This window comes from Mastomys coucha, unplaced genomic scaffold, assembly GCF_008632895.1.
Source record: "Mastomys coucha isolate ucsf_1 unplaced genomic scaffold, UCSF_Mcou_1 pScaffold3, whole genome shotgun sequence".
Lineage (NCBI taxonomy): Eukaryota > Metazoa > Chordata > Mammalia > Rodentia > Muridae > Mastomys > Mastomys coucha.
In genome coordinates this window covers 38,447,656-38,474,567 of record NW_022196909.1, presented here as the reverse complement: position 1 = coordinate 38,474,567, position 26,912 = coordinate 38,447,656, and the positions used below count along the sequence as shown (strand labels likewise).

Here is a 26,912-nt window from a genome sequence, read left to right as displayed (position 1 = left end):
GGGAGGGAGAAGGGAGGAGAAGAGAAGAGACTTCAGCCTAATAAAAAGAAATTCCAAAATTCCATACTTAATTACAACATACTTAGTTACAACATTGATAAACTGGACACTTGTTTAGTGCAATGGTCCACACACAGAAAAAGAAATCCAGAGTGGTCAATCCAACTTCCAGACAGATTCTTAAACAAGGAAGTCATGAACACACACTCTGACGACTGTCTCTGGAAAGTGATGATGGAAAGTGATGAGGTAGACTGATAGTGGTCAAAGGAAATGAACATAGTCTAAGAGCTGACACATACCAGAACTACCCTTGGTAACATCACCCTGTGTGCTTGATGGGGAGCTGACACACAGTGGGATCACACTTGGCAACGCTGCTCTATGTGTTTGATATGGAGCTGACCCACAGTGGGATCGCACTTGGCAACACTGCCCTATGTGTTTGACAGGGAGCTGGCACACAGTAGGATTACACTTGGTAACATGATCCTGTATATTGTATATTTAGTATTCACCAAGTGGAAAGATTTTATGTGCTTTCATGGAACCAAAGTTATCATGTGAGGAGACATGTGCCAATTCAAATGACTGTGGCAGTCATTTCATAGGATACATATGCAGCGCATCTCTGTCCAGCTTAAATACATACAACTTGAAGCCATACTTCAACATGTAAGTAAAAATTCTTTTAAAAAAGCAACAATACTTTTATTTTAGTAATACTTTTTCAATCTATCAGTGTGACAGAAAAAAAGCCCATTGCCTATTGTTTACTTTCTGTTCAGTCTACCCTTTCCAGTTAAAAGTAGTTAAAGATTTTAATTAAATACAGTGCACATATACAGTATTTTTCCTACTATTGCTTTATTTTGGTATTATAAGTCCAATATATCTCCCTTCTCTTTTCTCCCTCCTAGTCCTCCCATATACCTCTTCTTGCTCTCTTTCAAATTCATGGCTTATATTTCATTATGTCGCATTGCATACTTACATGTATATCCATTTATAGTCCTAAATATAACCTGTAAGTCCATATAACAGTATTTTTATGTATGTTTTCAGAGATGGCCATTTGTTATTGAGTAAGAAATTGCTGTGTTCTTCCCTGGGAAAGACTACTTCTCCCACACCTAGAATTCCTCAGTTGCAAGTTTGCCATTTTGATTAATTAGGTAACTGTGCCACTTACGTCTTAGCTACTTGCATACATGCTTACAAAAAATGTCTAGACTGATAGCTACCTGAGGCAGCCAATATAAGTTTTGATATATTAGTATGGCCGTTCCTTATTCTCTGACCCCATTTTTCACGAGAAGATACCATTTGTATCACAGGGAGAAGAGGGTCAATTTTAAGGGCATAAATCCTGTCATTAGCAGTAAGAAACTTTCAGCCAAGGAACTTGTGCTTAGTCTCCTTACATTACTGTGAAATTCATGGTCCTTCGTTACTGCCAATTCAAAATCTGCTTAGTAAGGAAAAAGGTAAAGGAAGATTGTGTGTGACTGCATGAGTGGGTCTGTGTATGAGGGGGTCATGTAGAGAATATGAAAAGAAAAGAGACAAGGATTTAATTGAACAACTTGGAGAATTTTGGTTTTCTCTAACTAGATCTGTTGGTAAATACCAGCCACTAGAACCCACTTCTTTGTGTAAAGGCATTGTTCCAGACCCTTGGGGTTTATCAAGACTATCAGCCTCTATATACAGTGTGAATTCCCCTTATGCAACCACACCCATGACTAAATTGAAATTAAGTATTGGGTGCAGCGATATACAGCATTAATGAGTTAGAATAATTAAATTGACAAGGTGCTGTCATGAGAGAGGCATGGATATGGAGTCTGTCCTTACAAATTAGACCTCTCATCAATATAGGAGATGGTTCAGGGTCTGTGCTAAGTTGGAGGAGGCTGAGAGACCCTGTGGCGGAGCAAGAGGTTGTTCCCAGGAGAGGGCTCCTTGGCCACAGTCTTGCAGTACAAGACAAGTTGACAGCCAACAAGTCTGCAGATTGACAGGGAGGAGAGCAGTGCTTGGTGCCACCGTTCTTCACACAGAGATATGGTCCTTATCTCAGGTAGGACAAAGAGCAGCTTAAGCTTCCATCCCACTGCCCAGAATGGCATAGGATTTAAAAGCATGATGTGTTCATTTCTGGAGTTTCCCACTTGGCATTGTCTGACAATGGCAACCTGAGTACACTTACCTCCACAGGAAGCAAAACTATGATGGAGGGAAGAGGAGCTTCTATGTTTTCATGGAGGTACAAGCATAACCTTCAACTCATTTCCTTGGTTTTGAATCACTCAAGACTAGTCATTAGTGATCTGCCCATCTTATCCCACGTCTATAACAATGAATTCCTATCACCCCGGTCCAGGTGTTTCATAGCAAACCATTTTTGGCTCGGAAATCCCAAAATACATCAATCATGTATCATGACATAAAAATACAAGGAGAGCTGAAGACAGGAAAGAATTCAGCCCAGCTGAGGCAGTGCATTATTGGCTTGCATATGATTAAGAAGTTGGTGAAATCTAACCTCTGAACCAGGATTTGAAATGTGAGAACGCTAACCTGAATCGGGGTCTCCAAAAACTTGGAATAAAGCATTCCTTTCATTTGTTACATTGTTTGTCTACCAGAACTTCACGGGGACCCTGGAAGTCAGAGCCAGGCTCCACCAGAAGGAAAACTGGCAGAAAAATAATTGATACCTCTCTTGAGGGGAGTGGGCGTTGAGCCAACATAATGGACACCCTATATGAATATGTAAGCTTGACATCACGCAGGTTTCATGCTGCTCAACCTCTGGTCAGGGTAGTAATGCTTCCTCCTGACACAGGAGAGCTGTAGTTGAATGCCAAGGAATACATTTATAATTAGAAAACAACTTAATTGTGATTTATAGGTACCTGACAGGCTGACACTTGATCTTTACTTCTTCTTTACTGGCTTAAAGTTCCTTTTCTGTCAAGAGAAACATAACTCAGGCTGAATGTCTAACCTGGAAACTGAACACTTATCCCTTAGCTTCCTTATTGCTGACGTCAGTTTTGGTCCCGTCTTACATTTTAGCATTGCTATGACAGTGACCCAGATTACATTTTATTAAAATTCTCTGAATCAAAATATCCTCCCCCCCTCCTTTTTTAGAAAAGGAACTTACATTTCCTTTCTTTCCTCAGTGTGTATAATTACTTCCTTGAGTGAGTTTTCTGTTGATTTTGTGAATATAAATGACTAATTCACCATGGCAAGAAAAGAGAACATAAAAGGCAATACGTGATTGCTTCCTGACTGTCTTAGTGAGGGTTTGACTGCTGTGAATAGATTCCATGACCAAGGCAACTCTCATAAGGACAACATTTCATTGGGGCTGGCTTACAGTTTCAGAGGTTCAGTCCATTAACATCAAGGTGGGAGCATGGCAGCATCCAGGCAGGCATGGTGCAGGAGGAACTGAGAGTTCTACATCTTCATCTGAAGGCCGTTAGGAAAAGGCTGGGTTCCAGGCAGCTAGAGTGAGGGTCTTAAAGTCCACACCCACAGTGACACACTTACTCCAGCAAGGCCACACCTACTCCCAAAAGGCCACATCTCCTAATAGTGCCATTCCCTGGAGCAACCATATTCAAACAACCGTGCTGGCCATCACAGAACATCTGGGGGAGGGTGGGGAGATGTAAGGGATGGAATGCTCCCTGGTGATCAGAGCACCTTCCACAAAGTAAAAGTGATCCAGGCAAAGGAGGTGAGAGAATATAGAAACCTAGGGCTGGGCAGTGGTGGCACACGCCTTTAATCCCAGCACTTGGGAGGCAGAAGGCAGGCAGATTTCTGAGTTTGAGGCCAGCCTGGTCTACAGAGTGAGTTCCAGGACAGCCAGGGTTACAGAGAGAAACCCTGTCTCAAAAAACAAAACAAATAAAAACAAAAACAAAACCAAAAAAAAATCAAAAACAAAAAACCAAAACCAAAACAAAAACAAAACCTAGAGCTTTCTCCCTGGCTCCAAAAGAAAGACAGCTATTTCTGTGCAGTCAGACATCTACCCTTCTGTAGTGTAGCTACTGATACTAACCTCTTGGCTTAGGCATTTTTTCTTTTACTGTGAGAAAATACCATGACTGAAAGCATCTCATAGCTGAAAGTGTTGATTTCATCTTAGGGTTCCAGATGGCTTGATATCCATACAGCAGGGAAGGCATAGGAATGTCTGACTCATACACATGAAGCCAAGATTGAAAACGGAAAGCAGGGCAAAATGTAGCCTTTCCTCCAACAAGGCTTCACATCCTGAAAGTTCCACAACTTTCCTAAGTAGACCCACTACCTGAAGATTGAGTATTTGAACACATGAGCCTATGGGAGATATTTCTTATTCTAACCATCAGACTACCATTCTGGAGATGCGACTAGAATTCTGCACATAAGAAGCCAGTGAACAGATAAGACATTATCAAACATTATCTCTCATGCTCATATAATTCCTGGATTTCTTGGACTTGCGTATTTCCATGGCTTATCTAAGGTTTCATTATGATAGAGAAAGACTCCTATGCCACTGAAGCTTATGCTCAAGGAATATAGTTAAATGAAGATAAGAATGGAAGGAAATGTGTGGTTTAACCAATGAGAAAAACAAGACACAAAGCTAGCTGATAAATATGAAGAGATAGAGAAATGTCTTTAATGTATGATTATTTGGGTTGTCAAAGGTGACTGGAAATTCTTTTCCTGGGATTTACTAGCCTGAGAATATTTAAAGTCCTACTTATCAGATTCCAAACATTTGCAGTCCCCATATACTAAGTGAATAACTCAAAATACTAGAATGTTCCTGACTTCTGAGAATTTATTTGAAAGTGAATATAAACTAGAGGTCTTATACGATTTACATTTAAAAAACAGACATATGACTTGTTTTCTCCAAAACAATTCCATTCATTCATTCATTCTTCATTCATTCATTTATTCATTCACTCTTTCATCTAGACAGAATTTTTCTTTGTAACAGCCATGGCTGTCCTGGAAGTAGCTTTGTAGGTTGGCCTCCAACTGACAGAGATTTCCCCACCTCTGCTTCCTGAGTACTGAGATTAAAGGCATGCGCCACCATTCCCAACTTCTTTATATTTTTTTTAAGATTTCTTTACTTTTCTGCATGAGTGTTTTGTCTTTGTGTATTGCTGAGTACACAACACTGCCTTGGTGGCCATTAGATCCCTTGTCATTGGGGTTATAGACAGTTGTGAGCCATCCTATGGGTTGTGGAAATTGTACCCTGGTCTTCTGGAAATGTAGTATGTGCTCATAATCAGTGAGCCTTTTCTCCTCTCTCTCTTTCTCTCTCTCTCTCTCTCTATATATATGTATATTGTATATATTCTTTTATGTTCATACTATTTAATTTTACTGTATATTAAATTTAGCCTTTAAGAATAAGTAACTCCTTTTCTGAGACATGAATGCTGATATTGCTAGAAACCTTTGCCATAGACAGGACCTTCACTTCACTGTGAAAAATGATCAAGTCAATAAATTAAGGATTTTCTTGCCCTTGTTAGCTCATATTATACTCATAATTAAATAATAAATCTATTTTAAAACATTTTTAATATTAACCAGGTAAATTATATGTGAGGGATGGTCACCATTGAATTATAGTCCTTTCTAGGTCAGTGAACAAAAGGTTAAACAAAATTGTTGCTCTATGTGTTTGTGTGTGTGTGTGTGTGTGTGTGTATGTGATATATGTGCATGTTTGGATGTTTCTATGTGTAGTGTATGTGTGTATGGTATATGTATGCTTGTGTGTTCAAGCTATAGGTTAACGTTGGATGTCTTCTGTTTCTGTTCCCTTTCTTTTGAGACAGAGTTTTTTGTTAGAGCTTGAGCTCATCAATTAAGCTAGGCTAGCTAGGCAGTAAGTGCCTCAAGACAGGTCTCAGACACACAGTATTATAATTATAGGGGCAGGCTGCCATGCATAGCTATTCAATGTGACATCAGGGATGCAAATTCAGGTCTTCATGTCTGCATGGCAAATATTTTCCCATAGAGCCATGTTCCTAGGACTAAAGTTGGTTATTTCATTACATGAAGATATCTGTAACTCCTGATTGGTCTATGTGTTTTGGAGATGTTGGTGGACAGGGCAGTCAGTGACGCAGGAGGCAACAAAGACGACAACAATAATCTCCAACATTTTGACACTGGCCCTAATGCCAAGCTCAAATTACTCTTCAGAAAATGAACAACTTATTTATTTCCCCATATTCTGATCGCTCTCTCTCTCTCTCTCACTCCGTCCCTCACTCCCTCACTCTCTCACTCTCAATAAGGGTTACATGGAAAGAAAAGCTATGCGAGGGTACATTGTCACTGCTAATGAGCTGAACTTGGCATGACTTTTGTTCTACCTGAGGCCAGTTATTAAGCCAATTCCTTTCCCTGCCAATGCGCTAATTGCTCTAGGTGACAGGTTTCTGCCTCACCTGGCTTCTTCTTCTCAAAACACGAAAAAACAAACAAACAAAAAAACAAAAAATAAAAACAAAACACAAAATGACATTAACTAAAAACAGAGGAGATGTGGATATGACCCAGCAATCAGACCTGACACATTGCGCCAGGTGCATACAGGAGAGATGTTGTCTACTGCATTATGGATGTCATTAGCCAGTATAGTCACAGCAGCCCACATCGAATCTGAACCTCATGAGGAGCATGTGTGACAAAGTTATTGGTTAGAGCTCAAGACTTCATGTTCAAATCTGCAACCATGTCTGAACGCGTTTGTCACTGATCCATGCCCCTATTTTTAATCACACACCAGTGTTGACGTGGGGGAGGAGGATAGACAAATGTTACATAATCTTCATAATCTTAGACTTTCATGGCTGTTAATCCTGAAACCAAATATTCCATTCACCATATAGCCCTCCGTCTATTAGGTTATGCTAAAGTCAAGAAGACCAAGCCTTTGGTCTTTAAAGGTTGTCTTCAAAACGGAATGTGATTTCTCTGCTTTTCTAATCCCAGTATTTGGTAGTCAAAGGCACGGAGGTCTCCACAAGTTCTAGGCTAGACTAGTCAATGTAGTAAATTACAGATCAACTGTTGCTAGGTTGTATCAATAAACAAAAGAACAAATAAACAAAATTTTCTCAATATAATTTCCAAAGTTCATGTAAAAAAAAAAATCTAAATTGTGGTATTTCCTGATTATTCCAGTGTTGGGGAGTTAGAGGCATTTAGATTCCTGGGGCTTACTAAACAACAATAAGCGACTTCCGGGTCCCAACTCTACCTCAAAAAAAATTAATGACACCTAAATGTACACTTTGGTCTAGACAAAAATATACACTGTGAACATAAGCAGCCCCAATATCACACACACACACACACACACACACACACACACGTACACAGACACATACACACACACACACACACACACACACAGATAGATAGATAGATAGATAGATAGATAGAGAGAGAGAGAGAGAGAGAGAGAGAGAACTAGATGCATATTTTCAATATTACTGCAGTATTGACATGGATTTCAGTTGTCTCATGCCTTGGTTTGTCTTAGAATCTCATCTTCTCTTTGTTAATAGCTTATTGTCTTTCCCATTCATACCACTCCCCCTTTTCCTAATACACTCCTTAGCCCCATTTTCCCAATCCAAATCCTTCATCTAGAATCTGAGGAATAGATTGTTATTACCCAGAATTGAGTCAAACGCTTAAAAGCTATAGAACATTGACTATAGCAGAGTATAAGCTTCACTACAGGGTGACTTTTGCTGCACAGTAACTATCAAACTGAAATTCCATTCAGTTTTACCCTTTCTAAAAAATGAAATGTGATTTAGGCTTGGGGTAGAGAAGGCTATGAAGGTGTGATTCAATGATTATTTATTAACACCTCCCTCCTCTTTCTCTCTCTCTCTCTCTCTCTCTCTCTCTCTCTCTCTCTCTCTCTCTCTCCCCCTCTGTCTCTCTTACACACACACACACACACACACACACACACCACACTTATCACATTAAGCAAGGAAGATTTCAGCACTATTTCTTTCATGTTATGTGTTAGAATACTGATGCCAGGCTTGTCGAAGAACTTTCTCAAGAGCAGATAGTTAATGTACTGTCTGGAATGGATTACAGTAGACAAATGTCTGATGTCCAGACCCATTTACCTGATATAAAACAAAACAGACCTTGATAATAATACTATCATTAAGTTTGATTTAAGTCAATGAGAAGTTTACACTACTGCCTTAGGCACCTGCCTCCCCTGCACACCTTTATTACCCTTGTTCATCAATAACCTTTCCTAAAACGAACCTTTAAAACTCATTAGGACGATGGAGGTCTTCCTGAAAGAGGAATATTTAGTCAGAATCCTAAGACCTACTGGGGTTTAGTCAAAAGAGGACTAAAGAAAATTGAACGATATGCACTCCAGTAATAAAATACGATGCACAATTACTGAGTGATCCATACGCCACAAATTATTTTACTGCTACAATTTGCAAATTAAAAAAAAAAAGGAATGCAGCTAATTTATGTCGGCTAAATTAAAAATTTCAAAACTTACCTTATTTCCATTTTTTTATTAATGTGCGTGCTGAGGACTTTTTTTGTTATTCGAACTGGCGAAATTTCATGCACTCCACCATCGTTCCAAGTGAGAAAAACAGCACTTGTGGAATTCTTTCAAGGCTCCGGCTTAAGCAAACTGCGATCCTCAGGAAACCTCTCTAAGTCAAGGTTGTTTACATCTGAGCTCTGGGATCTGAACTGTTTTCTGTGTCAAGTCTTTTAAGAAATGATGAATTAATTATCTTACTTGACTTTTGTTTTATTTACTCAACTCTCAAACACTCCCCAGTGTCCCTGCTGATCCTGGCTTTCCTCCGCAATTCCACAGGCTGCCCGTGGTGGTCAGCATTAATGCCACCAGTCAGCATTAATACCACCAGGCACATCTGTTCTGGATTGTCCCTTTGCCTTCTGGTTGTTCAGCCCATCCTCCATCCAGCTACTTCCCAGGAAGTCTATCTGAGTCACGTGCTCCTTGGACCCATTATCCTTCCTCCACCCAGTAGTTGCTATCCAAAGTCACACCTGCCTCCAAATTTGTACTAGGTTAGAGACAACATAAGTTCATCAAAAATAGGAACTTTGTTCATACATCAGAGACTTATCCTGGCTGGGCAGAGAATTTATTTATTTATTTATTTTGATTTTGATTTGATATTTTAGCACTAAACTTTCACAATTAGATGACCCTTCAGGTACAGCAAACAGTAGCGGAAATATTGAAACAATAGAAACATTTTCCTCAGAGTTGTAGGACAATTAGCTGATGAGAGTTTAAAATGAATAAATGTTCAGATTCTTCAAAATTCATCCATTTTCCCAAAATGCATTTTAGGTACATAAAAATCAAAAGCAACTCATGTGCCTCGGGTGGTTTTAGTTTTCAACACTTGCTAAAATTCAGTGATATTTGTAACATGTATTGTGTGTGTGTATATGTGTGGGTGTGTGTGAATCTTCTGTTTATGAAACAATAAGACTTTGCAGGCAGCTCAGACTAGTCAGGAATATACTTACATATAAGGTTATGGATTTCATCTGTGTACAGGTAATCAAAATACCAACCTATCAATGGAACTTGAAATATGATATATTCCTTGTAAAAATCAAACACAAAAGGCTGAAGCCGCACCTTTCTGAGGTGGAAGAGGTTGGGCTAGGCAATGACACAGTGTAACTAAGAGTTGGGTATCATACTGAAGTACTATGAATGTCACAGTGGAACTAAGAGTTGGGTATCATACTGAAGTACTATAAAAAGCATACCCTGTACGTGAAGATACTTGGATTATGAGAAAAGAGCATTCAGAAACATTTGCAAATTAAGTGGCCAAACCACAACTGTACCAAATGAAATGCTGGAAGGCTGATTTCCAACAGGGAATAACTGGTATGCATTCTCTTGGGAGCTGAATATAGAAAATAATACCAGGATAAAGAAAGGAATTATCTAGTCTATATTACATAATAGGGAGTGATTAACTTTTTAACATATGTAAACAATAGATAAGATATGAAGAAAGAATTCAGTTCTTAAAAATGCATACATATATGATATGTGCTATGTGATATATGATATATAAAATATAATTAAATTGAGATCTAAACAGTATATAATATACAATATATAACATATAATACATAACATGTAACATACAATGTGTGATGTATAACATGTAATGTGTAATATATAATATAATTAAATTGTATATAATTTATTTTATATCATATACTATATATGATTAAAGCCTCAATATCCAGTTGAAAAGGTGGTATTAATAGTAATGTGGTAGAGATAAAGAGAAAGTTCTTAAAAGATGAAAAATCAAATCGCCGAGAAAAAGGTTTTTTGTTTTTGTTGTTGTTTGTTTTTGTTGTTTTTAAATGTTCAACATCCTTAGTAAATCAACAAATAGAAATTAGAACAACTCTGAGTCTTCACCTTACCGCAATCAGAATGGCTTAGATCCAAATGAAGAAATGATTTATAAAGCTTTCTGGGCGGGCAGAAGACACTCAAGGCTCCACACTGCTACAATGAACAAATAATGGGATGGGGAGCTGGAGAAGACAGGAGACAGCACTATGGAGAGAGGCATAACTGGAGACAGGACAGCTTGAGAGAGGGCTGAGGTTGACACAGTAGGGTCAACAGGGGGATCTAAAACAGCCTGGTGTATATATGCACCAAAGGTCAGTCATCCCGAGTGACAGAGATATACTGGTTTTGTTATTACTGAAGTCTTAGACACGAATGATAGGTAAACCATTTCTAGAGCTTTTGCTCCTGAAGGTTAGTGTAGAGATGATCTCTTATGCACTGTGCAAAAGCATTCACCTGTCAATTAAAAAAAAACAAACTGGTTGGCCAATGAGCTGAGGTGCGACATTCATCGGCAGAGAGGATATCTGGGATTGAGGCAGGCAGGGAGATTCGTGGAGAACTCTGGAGAAGAAAATTGCATAAGACTAAGGAGTGTTAACTATCCATGTGGGGGAACTTAGACTAGAATAAATGAGATAATTAAATTATGAGCTACCTGGGGAACAAGCCAAAACTTTTAGTCTAAACATTTATTCATATATAAGAAATCGCAGAGTCGTTATTTTCTTGGAACAAAGAAGACTGGTGAAAAGCTCAAGGTTACAGGTTAATTTCCATCATGAGATTTCTAGTAACTTTTGGGTATGGCTATGACTTCATCCTGTCCCAACTTGACTCTTGATGGAGAGGTATCTATGCTCCAGGATGAGAAGCATCTCCTGTAGAAGGTGTGAGGAAGGACGTGAGATCGGAATTAGCTTGCCATATACTAGCTTTATAGAGGCAGATTCTCATGGAAAAGAATTGCTGACATTCTAACCAAAAATAAGTTTCTACGGGGAAATAAAAATAAGAATATTTGATACCTTGATATCTTGTAACACAAATTAACATGTATATATATGTTAATATATATATGTTAATATACATTGCTGAAGGATGCCAGCCTGTGTGACTGGATAGCTCTGCTCCTACAAGCCATGGTGTATGAAAGCTCGTTCCTTGTTTCAGCTATGAGGTATCCCAGGATAAGTTTTGTAAAGCTGAATTCATTTTGGACAATGAAGTATAGAGATAGATAAGTAAAAATGTTAATAATTCTGACATTAGTAAAAGACATAATCTCACAGAAAACTTCCTGGGCCCCTGGTCCTTATAATCTTTTTGCCCCTCTTCACTTATGTTCTGTGAGCCTGAGGTACTGGGATTGTTTTGTACATTTATCCCATTAGGAATGGTATAGGCATAATGTTATCGCGTCTTGTGTAAAGATTATCCTTGTGTTATTCAAATGCTGGTTCCTGTGTCCTCATATCTGGTGGCAATCCTTATTCTGAGAATCCCTGGCCTCGATATCTTGCAAACATGGCTCCTCAACTCTTCTATGATTGAGCAATATAGCTGGCTGATCAGCCAATGACTGAGCAGGGGAAATAATAGGGCGGGACTTCCTCCCAGATAGGAGAGGAGGGGAAAGAAAGAGGGGAAGAGGAGAGTAAGCAAAGGAGAGAGTCTGGGAGATGCCAGGAGAAAATGCCTCGTGCCCAGAAAGCCAGACCAGTATTGCTGGGATTTTGGCTGGGGGGTAGCTAGATTAGTTTAGAGGATTAAAATAGAGTAATACTTCTCAGTTGTTGCGACTTTAAAGCTTATAAATGAATATAATGGTTTGGTCTTAACTTTTGGGGAGCTAGCCAGGTTAAGAGAAAAATTGCAAGCACACTTATTGAAAAGCCATTAGCAGAATGGGCTCTACCACTCTCTGTTTTGATTGGTGGCTGTTCCCTATGATGGTCTCTGTTGACAAGTATCTATGATGTGGGGAAGGACAACATGAATCTGGTTGGAGGGACAAATATTTAGAATGTAGTTAGGGGCTAGGCTGGGTTAGTAAAGTGCTGGTTGCAGGTTCTTCTCCAAGACTCATGACTTCACTAGCCCCGCAGAACTAGCTAGGCTTCCAGAACTAGCGATGGTTCTGGTACTGCCGAGTGGGTCTTAAGTCCAACAAGAAGTGGGTTGGTGGTTGCTATAGTCACATCACTACTACACTCATCAGCTTATCATGCCAGGCTGATCGTTGCTGTGGTTCATGGGTGTGACCTTCCCGAGATACAGATGCAACGGTAAAATCAAGTTGCAAGAACTGAGGATGGCCTGTTACCTTTCGATTACATATCAGCTGAACAAAATTCCTCCTTCACATGTGTTCTAAGTACTGCCTTTAACAAATGATTCAGGTGTAATTTATAGACATACCACGATCATTTTTATGAAGTTGCATTTTCAGACTTTACAGGAAAGAACCTTATACTACAAGAATCTTTACAAATTGAATATATATATATATTATGTACACAAGCATATATATATTATATATACATGTCCTGTATTTATAAATGTATATATGCGTATTTTATATATAGTACATATTATATACAAATACATGTATATTTTATATAATATATATGTAAGTTATATATATGTAAATCAGTAATGTAAATTATGCACCAGAGGTCAGCCATTCTGAGTGACAGAGATATAATATGTATATATGAGTGACAGAGATTATATGTGGGTGTGTATATGTATATATATATATCATATGTATGTGTATAACTATATCTATATCTATGTATATGCTTGTATATGTAATCCATCTACATAGACAGATGTAGATGTATATCTCCACTCAATTTTTTCTGAATTCCATAGTTACTAATTCCAACACATTTTTATAAAAAATAAAAATTGAATATATATGAAATTTATAATTCATTTGTTTAATTGTGTATTACCTAATTTTACAAGTCAAAGGTTGGCAAACTATAAGCAATAGTTATGCCTCAATATGATTTGCTCTGCACTTGAGGACAAACTTGAGTATGTATATATTTAAATGATTATAAAACAAGACAACAAAATGTGAAGAACACTCATCAGACAGTACAGGTAGAGTTCGACACCTTAAACATTTATCATTTTGCCCTTAGAGACCATCTTTGTTCTATCAGACCACAGTTTATTCAGGGAACAGAATTGAAGGGAAAATTGGCAAAGGACATGTTTAGGAACTCAGGTTTGTGTATGAACAGCACAGCCTCCTACCTCAGGGGTTCTTCAGATCAGCTCAGTGATTGGCTGAATAATATCCACCCTCAGAGGACTTAAAGCATTCTGAGACTCATTGGAATGAAATACCATAAATATTACCATTCATGAGTCTTTTTATTACAGGTCATTAGCCCTGAGTTGTGACAGTTGCAGCAAGAGACATAAAAAAGAATTTCAAACTTTATTCTATGAATGAATTTCCCTGTCTGAGAAATATGCTCCATCTAGAAAGGTCAAAAGCATTAATATGAAATTTTAGCAAGATCCTCAGTCCTCCCCCTTGCTTCCTGAACAGCCTGACAAGGCCACATTTCCTCACACATTTCTCAGTATCAGAATTCATTTGTATCTCTTAAAACAGGAGACAAGAACCCTGAATACTCTTCACCTAGATAAAGTGAAACAAAACAAAACAAAACAAAACAAAATTGATGGCTGTTGATGCTTGGACACAGTTCTGTTCCCTTGCAAGAGTGTTGGTCTCTTTCTGGCAAAGCACCTGCTGGGAGAATTGAGGCACTCCTGACCTAGTCCTTGTTGTTTATTTTCAGACAGGGCACCTGAGAGTTGCACAATGGTCCCTGTTCATCATAAGCTGAGGACCTGAGGCAGAGAGGACCTCTGAAGTCAGCACTGGAAGAGATCAGTTCACCTGACCTTGAATTTGAAAGAGGCCTGGAAAGCTGTTCCTATGGGCCACATACCAGGTCATTTACAAAGGCTTTAATAAAATTCTATTATAGCCAAGCACAAGAGGAAGATCCCAGAGATGAAATGGGACTTTATTTATGCAATTACATGGTCTTAAGTGGCTAGAGCACAGAGTTTCCTGAATATGGAAGTTTTTACAGCTCTGAATGTTCTGACCTTCTCTGAAGTCTGTGGTTAAGGTTGGTAACCACCTAGCCCTGCCTAGTCTTTCCTTTTATCCCTGAAAAATGCATATAATTTTGATAACAGAACACTGATTCCACACTATCAGCCTAAGAGCAGCTTCACCGGCCACCCTAATGGTAAGTAACCCCCTGGGTCCCTACAAACACTACACTGTAGGAACAGCGCGTGTTTTGGGAGGTCTGTGAAATAACACAACATTTAGCCATCTCCATCCTGTCAGCACTCAAGCCCGGACACTCTGCAAATCCGATATATTCCTCCTTCAAGTCCTGAACTTTGTCCTGATGGCTTTGAATAGCCCACTCCCTCCAAGTGTCCTTTGTGGATTCTGAATGTTCTCTTCTTACCTTCTCACCCTCCACTGTATGAAGAAAAGGGCTGACATCCACATCTGTGACCTCACTAGATGCAGCATGCCTTTGGGAATCTGTGGTTCTGAATTATGTGTTTCTAGCTCTGCATATACTTGAGGATTCTGCATTGCTGCAGAGTGGGTCTGGGACTCACCTATGCCTGCTTCTCTCGTAGCTTTATTAGCAGCTGTCAATCACTTTCAGAGACATAAGGAAGAGGTATAAACCACTTTTAAGGTCCTATATTAACAGAACTAGATGCAATTATATATGTACACCAGCTCTAACCCCAAGCATCAGAGAGAATAAAATATACTAATATATTTTAAAGGACTGTAGATTTTCACTTACTAATGGCTACCTCAGCGTTATAATTTTAAATCTCTGGGATAAGGCTTCCTAGGAAATGCTCATCCATTGTTTTATTTTATTTACATGCTAGGTTTCTTCTTAAAAGATTCATTTATTTTTAATTATGTATAGGTGCCTGCGTCTGTGCGGAGATGTGTCTAAGAGAGTGTCCTTGTGTTTTGTAGAAGTTGCCTCCACGATCGAAACATACTATTCTCCAGGGAAACTTCAGAAGCCAGAAGGTAAGCAACTCAAAATAGATTTAGAAAGTCCCTGCAAATGACCAGATTCACCAAGTCCTTTCCTCTCCCAAAATAAAATGAAAATAAAGTCTGCCAAATTATTTGCTCTCAGGCTAGGCATTCTGCAAGGAAGATGCTGAGACCAGGTCACCTTGCCTAGAAGAGGCTGAGTTCAACTTAGTCACTTGGAAAGGATAAGAACCTGTTAAGTGACCTGGTAGGCTGCACAGCATGCTCTAGGTTTCCAGTAGTCTGAGCTGTTGTCACCTGTGCTGGCGTGGGCTTTGGTGACACAATGCCTTTGAGTTGTTTTCTGTTCCTATAAGTAACCCCTCACCCATATTCTCTTAAGTGACCCTGTCTTAGTTAGGGTTTTACCACTGTGAACAGATACCATGACCAAGGCAACTCATAAAGGATGACATTTAATTGGGGCTGGCTTACAGGTTCAGAGGTTCAATCCATGATCATCAAGGTGGGAGCATGGCAGCGTCCAGGCAGGCATGGTGCAGGAGGAGCTGAGAGTTCTACATCTTCATCTGAAGGCTGCTGGGGAAACACTGGCAACCCCAGGCAGCAAGGATGCCCACTCCCACAATAACATACTTCTTCTAGCAAGGCCACACCTATTCCAACAAGGACACTCCTCCTAATACTGCCACTCCCTGTGAGCAAAGTATTCAAATGTTTGAATCAATGGGAGTCAAATCTATTCAAAACACTACGGACTCCAATTAAATTCATTGGTTCTCTAATTTGGAATTTGGTGAAATACACACATTTGGTCTGTCAGGGGCTCCCTATCACGGTTGTATTGACATGTGAGTCACATCTCTCCAGGAAGTCTTGTAACTCAACCCTTTGGAGGACAGAAGAGGGTATCACTTTCCTATGGATAGGAAATGTGAACCAAGCAACATGGTCCCTAGCAATAAGAGTGCCTGCTATTAACTGCTGATCCATCTCTTCAGCCTCCTCTGTTAGTATCTTTTAAAGTCAAATATAGATGGCGAATGATTTGGAATACAAATGCTATTCTTCACACACTGTTTATTACATATCTATATAAGGGTGACGTTTCCTCATTTCTTCCTCTGCCCTTTTCCAGCCCTGTCTAAGATTCACCATTCTACTCTAAGCTTTAGTCCACAGGACCCTATGCAGTAACTGTCTTTCTGAGCCCAGTGTATTTCCGTTGATAAAATAATCTGCACTGCTTTTCTCAATACTGTATACAATAGATTTTTATTCTTTCTTACAGCTGAAGATGATCCCATTGCATATATGCATATATACACATACATACATATGCATATACATTGTCTTCACCCATCAGTCAGTTGATGGGTCCGTTATTGTTTTCTCACTTGCTATTGTGCCTGGTACTGTGATAAACTTGTGAATGGAGATGTTCTCTTTGATAAGACGATTTGATCTATTTTCTATTTCCACCCAGTGGTGGGATTGCTAAATCACATGATAACTCTATTCTTTGAGGACTTTCGTGTGGTTTCCTCCAATAGTACGCAAGAGTTCTGTCTTGCCAGAGCTTGTACTTTAGTCATTGCTTCTAAAGTCATTATTACTGGGGTGAGGTACTCTATATGTGTGTTTCTGTGGATGTGACTTTTACAAATGACAAGTAATACTAAGGGGTTGGCATGTCTGTCACCTTTTGCATGGATCACTTTGAAAATATCTGCTGAGGCAGATTGTCCAGGTAGGAAACAGATTATTTGTGGAATGTTTCCTGTTCGGGTTGGTTGCGTAGTTTAGATATTAACCCATTGTACAGTTTCATATACTTTCTTTCTGGAGGCCATCTCTTCGTAGCCGGGATTTTTTTTTCTTACTGTGCATATATCAGTGAGGACAATACCATACCATTTGTCTGTTTGCTTTGTTTTTCTGAGTATTTTAGTGTAGATTCAACTTCCTCATAGACATTTACTGGAAAGGCAGTAAAACCTCGTCTCTTGCTATGCTGTTAATTCACCATTTAATAATCACTTGGATACAAAGGTTTATTTTGAGGCTCCTCACAGTTCTGTTTGTCTGTGTTTGGTTTTCCCAATACAGAGATATTTTGAAGACTAAATGTACTGGCTGGTTTTGTGTGTCAACTTGACACAGGCTGAAGTTATGACAGAGAGGGGAGTTTCAGTTGGGGAAGTGCCTCCATGCGATCCAGCTGTGGGGCATTTTCTCAATTGCCCCTTGTGGGTGGTGCCATCCCTGGGCTGGAGGTCTTGGGTTCTATAAGAGAGCAGGCTGAGCAAACCAGGAGAAACAAGCAAGCCAGCAAGGAACATCCCACCATGGCCTCTGCATCAGCTCCTGCTTCCTGACCTGCTTGAGTTCCAGTCCTGACTTCCTTTGGTGATCAACAGCAGTGTGGAAGTGTAAGCTCAATAAACCCTTTCCTCCCCAACTTGCTTCTTGGTCATAATGTTTGTGCAGGAATAGAAACCCTGACTAAGACACTACAGTTTTGTAGTATATTTCAAACTTAGGTCATGTAATGCTACCTGACTTAGTTTTGCTCAAGATTGCCCAGGGCATTTATGATATTTTAAAATTATTTTGTGGTTGCATACTGGCTTTCTATTTTTGTATATATTTTTTTCTATTTCTGTGATGAATGCTATTGATATTTTGGGAGTGATTATATTATCATGTAAATTTATTTATTTATTTATTTTTGGTTTTTCGAGACAGGTTCTCTGTATAGCCCTGGCTATCCTGGAACTCACTCTATAGACCAGGCTGGCCTCGAACTCAGAAATCAGCCTGCCTCTGCCTCCCAAGTGCTGGGATTAAAGGTGTGTACCACCACTGCCCGGCAGTATCATGTAAATTTTTAATGCAATAGAGTTTCCCAATCAAACAAGGATATCATTTCCTTTTGGGTGCTAATCAAAACATTCTTCTATCTTTTATAGTTTTCATTGTTGTGGTCTTTGGTTATATTTATTTCTATAGATAATTTCATTGTATTCATTGAATTCCTTTACTGGGTTTTATTTCAGATACTTCACAGGTATTGTGCAGTTGTTCTTCTGATGCCTATAAGTTAGTGTTGTCCTCTGAATTTATTAAGATCTTGGTGGAATCCTAGGGGTTTTCCACATTCAAGATCATACCATGTGGAAACTGTCTAGTTTGACTTCTTCTCTTCTAATTGAATGTCATTTCTTTATCTTTTGGGGGGAATCCCAGGTGGGATTTCCAGCATTGTGAGTAAGCAGGGGAAACCCACATCTCTGTTTTCTTTCTTCCCTTGCCAGCTTTTCATTGTCAACAATGTTGGCTTCACACATACAGCTTTTATACTTGATGTTTGTTCTTTTCCCACCCAGCATGGCCGGTGTCTTTATTATGAAGAGGAGCTGGGCTTTTGTCATACACTTGTCTCCCTCTGTAAAGAGACCATCTGTTTTCAAATGTATTCTTTCGACGTGCTTTATCATGTTTACTGATATGTGAACGGTGAAATGACTCTGTGGGCTGAACAGAGCTGATTTCTCTGAATGCTTTTAAATGTGCTCTTGGACTTGGGCTTCTGGTTCTTTTTGAATAGATCTATGAACCCTGCTCATCTAATTCATTAGGCAGTAGTTTTCTCTTTTGCTGTGTCCTTGGTTTGGGTATCAAGGGCATGCTGTTGCCAGAACATTTAACAGGGAGAATTATTACCTCTCCCATTTCCTGAATAATTGGAGAATTTGGTGTCAGCCAATTTTATATGTTTAGAGCCACGTGAACTCTTCTTACCTGACCTATGCTTTGAGGGACTAGTTTATCACCACTGTTAGAGAGTTCTCTTTTTTCATTTCTATCCTAGTTAGGGATTTGTCTATTAACTCATTTTCAATGAACCACTTCCCTGTCTCATCAGTCTGTTGGATAATTTTCCTGGGTTCTATTTATAGTCTAGTAATCTTTAAGTTTATTCTAATTGTTCTAATTCTCGTAGAGGTGATGATTATTTATTTGTTTATTTGAGATTTTTCTCCTAGATTATTTTTTTTTATTTAATGAGAAGAGTTCACTCTGTAGCCAAGAATGGCCTTACACTCATGCCAATTCTCCTGCTTAGGTTTCTCAAGGGATGGGATTGTGCATGACAGCCACCACATCTGAGTTCTCTCTGTTTTGCTCATGCCAGCCTTCATTAGAGTAGCACTTACTACCTTCCCTTAGACTGGTGCAGCATGCTATTTGATTCAAATGTTTCCTTTCACATCAACATTGGGAAATAATTCCTCTGCTTTTAGATCCTAACTCTCACGGTTCATCATATATTTTTTTTCTTGTTTTATTGACAACATGTTAATGAAGTGATGGATTGGCAAACCTGGATAATGTGGAACTACTGAATCCAGGTGATTAAAATGGCTATCACTGTGCAATTGTTTTGTGCTGAGATATTTAAATTTTTTTACCCATTCTGAGAATCGTTAAAGGTCATTAACTGTAGTCACTACACTGGACCAGGCTTAAAACCTACCCTGTTCCCCTTGCTTTGCTTTTCCCATCTATAGTAATCAGCCTTCTTCTGTAAATAGAAGCTCATGTGGCATTTGTCTTTGCTTGCTTAATCTCGTTGTGCATTTTCATGTAGTGTGCATGTAGTGATTTTAAGGTTTTTCCTTTTCCTCTTTGAGGGATTAATAGTATTCCTTTGTGTGTGGAGTGTGTATTCTCTTATCCTATTCTCTGATGATTCCAACTTAAATGCATTCTCCATACATATCAAGTGAGAATGGAACTACAATAAGTGTGGGAATTACTCCTACTGTTTATGTTTCTAGTATATTTATAAATCCATCATCTGTACTTACTTTTGGATCTCGACTTGGCATAATGAGGGCAAGGCCCTAGCCACGTCAGTGCCTAATGAATCACAATAGTTTTTCAAGTTCCAGTGTGATTCTATAGTTCATGTCACAGTATTGTGTAGGATTTTGGCTCCCATGGGGCCGACGTGACCTTGGTTACTGGAAACCTGGCATGTATGATATCTTTGGTCCCTGTGGTTAATTCATACCCCTTTCACCACATCTAATGTTCCTTTTTGAGTTTGTGTGTGTGTAGGTTAGTGCTGGTGATGGAACCCATGATTTAGTTGCCAGATATTCTACCATCAAGACATATCTACAGCCCTACCTTTTATCATTGTATCATTATGCTATAGTAATCATAATGTATGCATTATGTTAGGAAGTACAGAGCTTGCTGTGATTAACACCATTTATGTCATGATCACTGAGGCGTTAGTCCTTGCACCTCAGTGTAAAAACAGGAACAGCATAATTGACACCAATTACTGGACAATTTTTCATAGGCTGACCAAGAAAAGGAAACTACGGGGTGATATCAGGATGATCCATCTTCAGAATTTCACTATTGGTTTTGAAAAACATAGACCTATCTAGTTTTGTACATCATCATGGTATCAGTCGGATCGCTACTTCAGCCTGTGCACAGAAGGGTCCATAGGCTTAGGATTCAAACCTTTTAGCATTTCCTTTTGGTTGTGCCCAGCTAGATCCCTAGTCCCTCATTTGTTTTATGCTTTTTCTCCTGCTTTCTTATTTTCCTTTCATGTAAAGAAGGATGGACCAGTTTCGGATTGTAAATTATTTTAATACTACCCATTTATCTCTCAATATTTCCACAAATTAGTATTCATGAATCCTAAATGTAAACAGTAGTAGCCTGATCCCCTTAGAATACCCCTATTCCTTCTCTGGGCTGCCAACACATACTCCCATACTGTTACACGCCCTCATTCTTCCTCCTATTCTCTGTGGACATGTCCCTAGAAATAGGGTTTGAGTTGCTTCTTGTACGATGTTTATTTTTCTATTTTGTTATATAAATTGAGTTTTGTTCTTTAAGGCGCACATGGTCAGATACATTTCCATTTATGCATGAATGTCATAGGTCATTGACAGATCTCAGAATGCACCTCTGAAGTCCCCTTCCAGCCATATATTGTTATATACAAACAGTATTTTTCTGAGCAACCATTTTGTTTCACATATACTATTTATGTGTTGTGGGAAAAAAAAAAGCTTAAAATCGGAAATACTGAAAAAAAATCTAACTGATTTGTTTGTGTACCCATAAGGATCATGACATTGGATATAAATTCTGTATCTATCTGATGATATTCAGAACCACAGAAAAATGGCTTGCTCATGATGCTGACATCTTGACACTTAGGGAAGACACCGCAGACAAACAGCAAATAAGGCAAATAAGGCAAGCTCAACTAATTCATGTGAGGGTTTGAGAAACTAGGATAAGGAAAGGAGAAATATCATTGGTAGTCTCAAGAAAGTAGGGAGAAGTAACGTCTTTGTATATGCAGGGCTTTACGGAAGGGGTGTTTTGGCTGGCACTTCTGCAGTTGTGAGCCAACATAAACCAATTTGAATCGATTATCTCAGGCATTCTGTTGCCTAAGGATTTATCACCATCGACAACACTTGTTATCTCATGGTTTCTGGGGAGAGCAGGAAGCCTGCTCGGGTGAATCCACGTGGGTCACAGGCAAGATGTGGCTTTGGCTGCAGTCTCCACAAGGAAGACTTGAATGACGGTCTGGGAAAGTGCTTCTTGTCCAAAGACACAAGCTTGAAAATGGAAGCAGTGAGAAGCTGCAGGAAGACAGATCCCCACCCCACGTCCCATTCACATGACTGAGTCAAAAAGCAACTTTTCTCAAAGGTGAAAGTTGGTAAAATCATAGTATCCAGAAAGTGTGGATTCTATTAATCAAAGCTATATCAAACGTTATTAGTGCTCTTCTTGCACAGATAGACTCTTGATGTGCTTATTCCCCATCTAATTAGGCCTTCAAACCAGAGTGTTACTACGGGATCGGAGGTAGAGCAGCATGACTCCCAGTGGAATGCAATATAAGCCTCATCCTCTGATGTCAGTCAGGATGTAGATTGGCCTTGCATTTAGAGGATGATTTACGAGAAGAAATATTTTTGTTTGAGTTTGCTTATCTATCTATCTATCTATCTATCTATATATATATATCATCTATCTGTCTATCTATCTATCTATCATCTATCTATCTATCTATCTATCTATCTATCTATCTATCTATCTATCTATCATCTATCTATCTATCTATCTATCTATCTATCTATCTATCTATCATTTCTTCACTTTCATCCTGATCTTGATCCCCATTCCTCCTCTTGTCCCAGTCCCATCATTACAAGTCCCTCCCCAGTTACCCCTTGCCTTTCTCCTCAGAGAAGAGGACACATACATACCCCTTGGGTACCATCACACCCTGGGACATCCAGGGCCACTCTAACTCAATTGGTTTTCAACTCATTGTGCAGCTCTGTCTGATCTCCAACATGAGGCAACCCTCCTGCCTTAGTATAGGTGTTTTGTTTCCTCAGAGTCAACGAGAAACACCTCTTCTGCTTGACTTCCTCGTGTTTGCATGGAACGCTTTTGAATAGTGAGGTGTCACACTGTAAGCTCAAGGATAAAGTTGAAGTTAAAGATGGCATTTCCCCTAATGGCATTACAGGGGAGACTTCTTGATAGACTCACTCTCAGTGGAAAAATAACTTCTGACTTCTCATTTTTGCCCAAGCCTAGAGTTTTAAGGTTGTGTTCTATTTCTCCGTTTATTTTTCCTTTTAAGTTTTAGAATGAAGAACATTGAATGAAATTTCAAATATATAAACAACTCTTCTGTTGATCAAAGCATGTGTTCTATTCCTTTTAACTGCTAAATAGATTTTTAAAAATGAAAAAAAAAATATGGAAGAACATTAGGGTGGTGAGTGAAATCAACAACCTGGCAACTGTAACCGAGACCTTCTTACTGCCAAGTATTTACCCGAAGAAAAGGACTCTTTGCTGTCATATTTTATTAGTTCTTTCACCAAGCCAGGGAAAGGTCTCTTAGGAAAATCCCTTTTAGACAAGAAATGATCACTGTGTCATTTTGCTTCCTGTTTCTGGAAAGACAAAAATAAACATTCATTTCAGTAATTGTGACATCTTCCAAGTTCAAACATTCTGCCCGTCAAAAATAAACAGTGCAGTAGAGTAGCCTAGATAATAATGGTGCCGACTCACAATTCATTCCCTGGCCTTGTAAGAGGAAAAGCAACCTGATCTCACTCAGCCAGTTTGGATTTCAGTATGATTGAGAAATGCAAATAGCTGGTAAGTGAATTGTGGCTTTTTCAGAGCTTGTACCCTGCATGAGTGTGAATCCCATGAGGGTTTTGACTATGATCTTTCTGATAGTCATTACTAAAGGAATTCATTTGCTCTTTGGTGGTTTGCTTTGTGCACGTTCAATCACTCCAAAGTCATTATTTGTTACCTATTAAACGCAACATTTACCAACAGATGCATACTGATGTCAGGAAATTCATCTCTATCATTCAGATTTCTCCTTTCCATTTGTTTGACGCCCAGTTGCTGTGAGTTTATTTTTCACAATGACGATGCGCAAACTGAAGCAGGGTATTAAAACTCCAGATCTAATCTTTTACTTCCAAGGTTGTAAGAATGCTAACACATTCCTTCTGACAGAGGCAAGTAAAATGGCAGTTAATAAAGCCATCCCAAAATATTTCGACATACACCAATGAATCATCTCTACCCTTTCCTTTCAGAACACATTATATTGGGACTAAAGCTACAAAATGACTAAACATTCCCCCTTCCTGTTCTTTGCTATCTAATGGCTGAGAGACAATCAATAATGAAAAGTTCTTATTCTCTAACTCAGTTAGACAAGATAAAGGAATTCTAGAATTATACCATGCCAATAGCAATTGACTCTAGTTACTTGTAATGTATGGCAAACCCGTGAATTGCTGAGAGTAGATTTTAAAATGACACATACAACAGCAAGCCTAGGTGTATGAAGTGAGAGACACAGCAGTTCACCCATTTCAATCATTTTGAATTCAGAAAATGTTAAGTTGTACATTATTTCAATGATACATTTTATTTTGTTAGTTATACCTCAATGAAGCTGAAAAATGGCTGCAGAAGAGCTTAAGGAAATAATATTAAAATGAACAATATGGTGGGCATAGCAAATACCTATCTTCGCTCATGTTTTCTGGGGTGTTTGATTCATACATGATTCATCTATGGCATTCACAGGCATCTTAACACTTTCAAGGGTTCCCTTCTGCCTTGCCCCAACTGCATCCCATGTCCCTTTCCTTAGTCCTCAGATGTCCAGGGCTGTCTACTAACAGCTCCTCCTCTAAAACATGTAGACTACATTTGCCAAATTAAACATGTTTGGAAAACAACCAAGCCCATGTCTCTGAATCCTATTGCCACACGTATGTTTTCTTGCCTTAACCTAGTTTCTTGCACCGCCTCATTTCTCAGAAGAATAGTAGGCTCCTCTTCCTCTTATTTTTACAGAATCTGAAGGCTACATCCTTAGTTAGATTGCATTGCAAAATTTAGGCCAGTTTTGAACAATTCTGATACTCTTCTCTATTTTTCCATTCAATCATTTTTTATTCAACACACGCATTGCAAACAAAGCCTACATGTCTTATAAGTTCTGTGTCATAGGCTGGTCTTAGACTGCTAAGAAATATAATGTTCAAGTCTCAGCCTCTTAAGCAACTGTCACCATGCATATCTGTCATGATACACAACAATAAGATGTCTTTCCCACTGTGGATGATGGATGCCATAGCCTTGCACAAGGTAGGCCAAGATCCTACTGCTGAGCCACATCTCTGACTGTTCAACATATTCTGTCACCATCTGAGCGACCCAGAGGAAGCATTGCATTTTGGAAGGCTACACAGCCACTATGGTTACCTTATTCCTTGACCCATTCACTGAGATTTTCAGAAAAAGTCTGTCATGCAAAACCCACTTTTGTTGTGAACCAATAAGATTTAGAAGAACTGAGGCATCCTCTAGTATACAAAAAGAATCTCTAATACCCATCATTCTTGAAGAATCTTGGGGAATGTGAGGAGATAATGTTAAAGAATGTAGCCATTTACTAGTGGGAATGGTTGAATTGAAGCTAAAGGCAAATGGTTATGGTGAAGCCCAATCACATGTCTCCAAAATGCATGGTTGGGATGTCTGAGATTTCACAGGCATCCATTGATGATCAATTATATTGAAGAATGGATTAGAGTGAACTTTTAAGCAATGGTTTATGTCTTTGTATTAGAAAACACTTTGGGCACAGAGACAAAGGGAAGATGTCAAATGACCAAGGTAGAGTGGATTTGGACATGTGTGAACAAGGAAATGGCAAAGCAATGCCAAAAATCACTAGCAAACCAAAAGAATTTGGAAAGGACAAGGAAGGGCCTGGTCTCCATAGCTCCATGGAGAGCACTTCTTTGCTGGCAGCTTGGCTTCAAATTTCAATTTCCATGGTGTCTGCTAAGGCTTCCGAGGAACCCAATATAAGTGCCATGAGCCATTCTTTAATAAACAGTATGCAAAAGGGAGATTTTCACTATTAAACCAAAGCCTGGATTCTGACATAGAACTGTGATATCAGACAGGCCGCTCATATAGTTTAAATTCCCTCTTGTGGAAATTTGTGAGTAAAAATTGTAGCTTCTGCATGGGGATGCAGTCTGGAATGAAGTATGTGTCACAGTGCTCTTATTGCAGTAAGAGCTGTGTGATGTTGCCAGACTTACTGCATCAGGGAAAGGCACTTAACAATATAAAATACAACCATCCAACCTTTGCTTTCTCCATAGGAAATCAAGGACTTTGGTATCTACAATTTTGAAAAGAGTGACATATTTTCCCGGAGTCAAGCCAACCATCACTATTTTAGAAACACACTGGCATGTCAAATTCTCTCTAGCAATAACACATCACCTTGGGAATTGGACATTGCATAAAATATCACATATGTGTCAGCTTGAGATGTAAGTAAATATCTTTTCCTCCTTAAAAAGAATCCTCAGTGTTGAATTCACGAGATCTATATTTGCATGACCTATGGGCCTGCCTTATGAGTTTACTTTCTTGTGAAAAGTTCCTACTTGATACGGTTCAAACAGGAAAGAAGGTTCACATAGATGGGATGCACACACACACACACACACACACACACTATATATATATATATATATATATATACACACACATACACACATATATATATAATATATACAATACAATAAATACCATATAAAATACAACCATCCAACCATTGCTTTCTCCATAGGAAAGCAAGGACTTTTGTAACTATACATATTTACTATATAT

The 26,912-nt window shown here is 38.9% G+C and overlaps 1 protein-coding gene and 1 long non-coding RNA gene across 15 annotated transcripts in view; one reads left to right on the top strand and one right to left on the bottom strand.

Annotated features, from left to right (window-relative positions):
* The window catches only part of Pcdh15 (protocadherin related 15), a 1,206,525-nt gene that overhangs the window by 834,079 nt on the left and 345,534 nt on the right, over nt 1-26,912 (bottom strand). Inside the window, exon 1 of one of the 14 annotated variants that reach the window (XM_031346903.1) lies at nt 8,618-9,241. The exons of the other annotated variants lie outside the window; for them this stretch is intronic. The gene's annotated coding sequence lies outside the window, so the exon portion shown is untranslated. Of the gene's footprint in view, nt 1-8,617; nt 9,242-26,912 lie in introns of those variants that run through there. 14 annotated transcript variants of the gene reach the window in all.
* LOC116074379 overlaps nt 17,977-26,912 on the top strand; it is a 10,839-nt gene continuing 1,903 nt past the window's right edge. The window contains exons 1-2 of the long non-coding RNA XR_004112191.1: nt 17,977-18,025; nt 26,396-26,569. This is a non-coding gene — a long non-coding RNA (uncharacterized LOC116074379). The remainder of the gene's footprint in view (nt 18,026-26,395; nt 26,570-26,912) is intronic.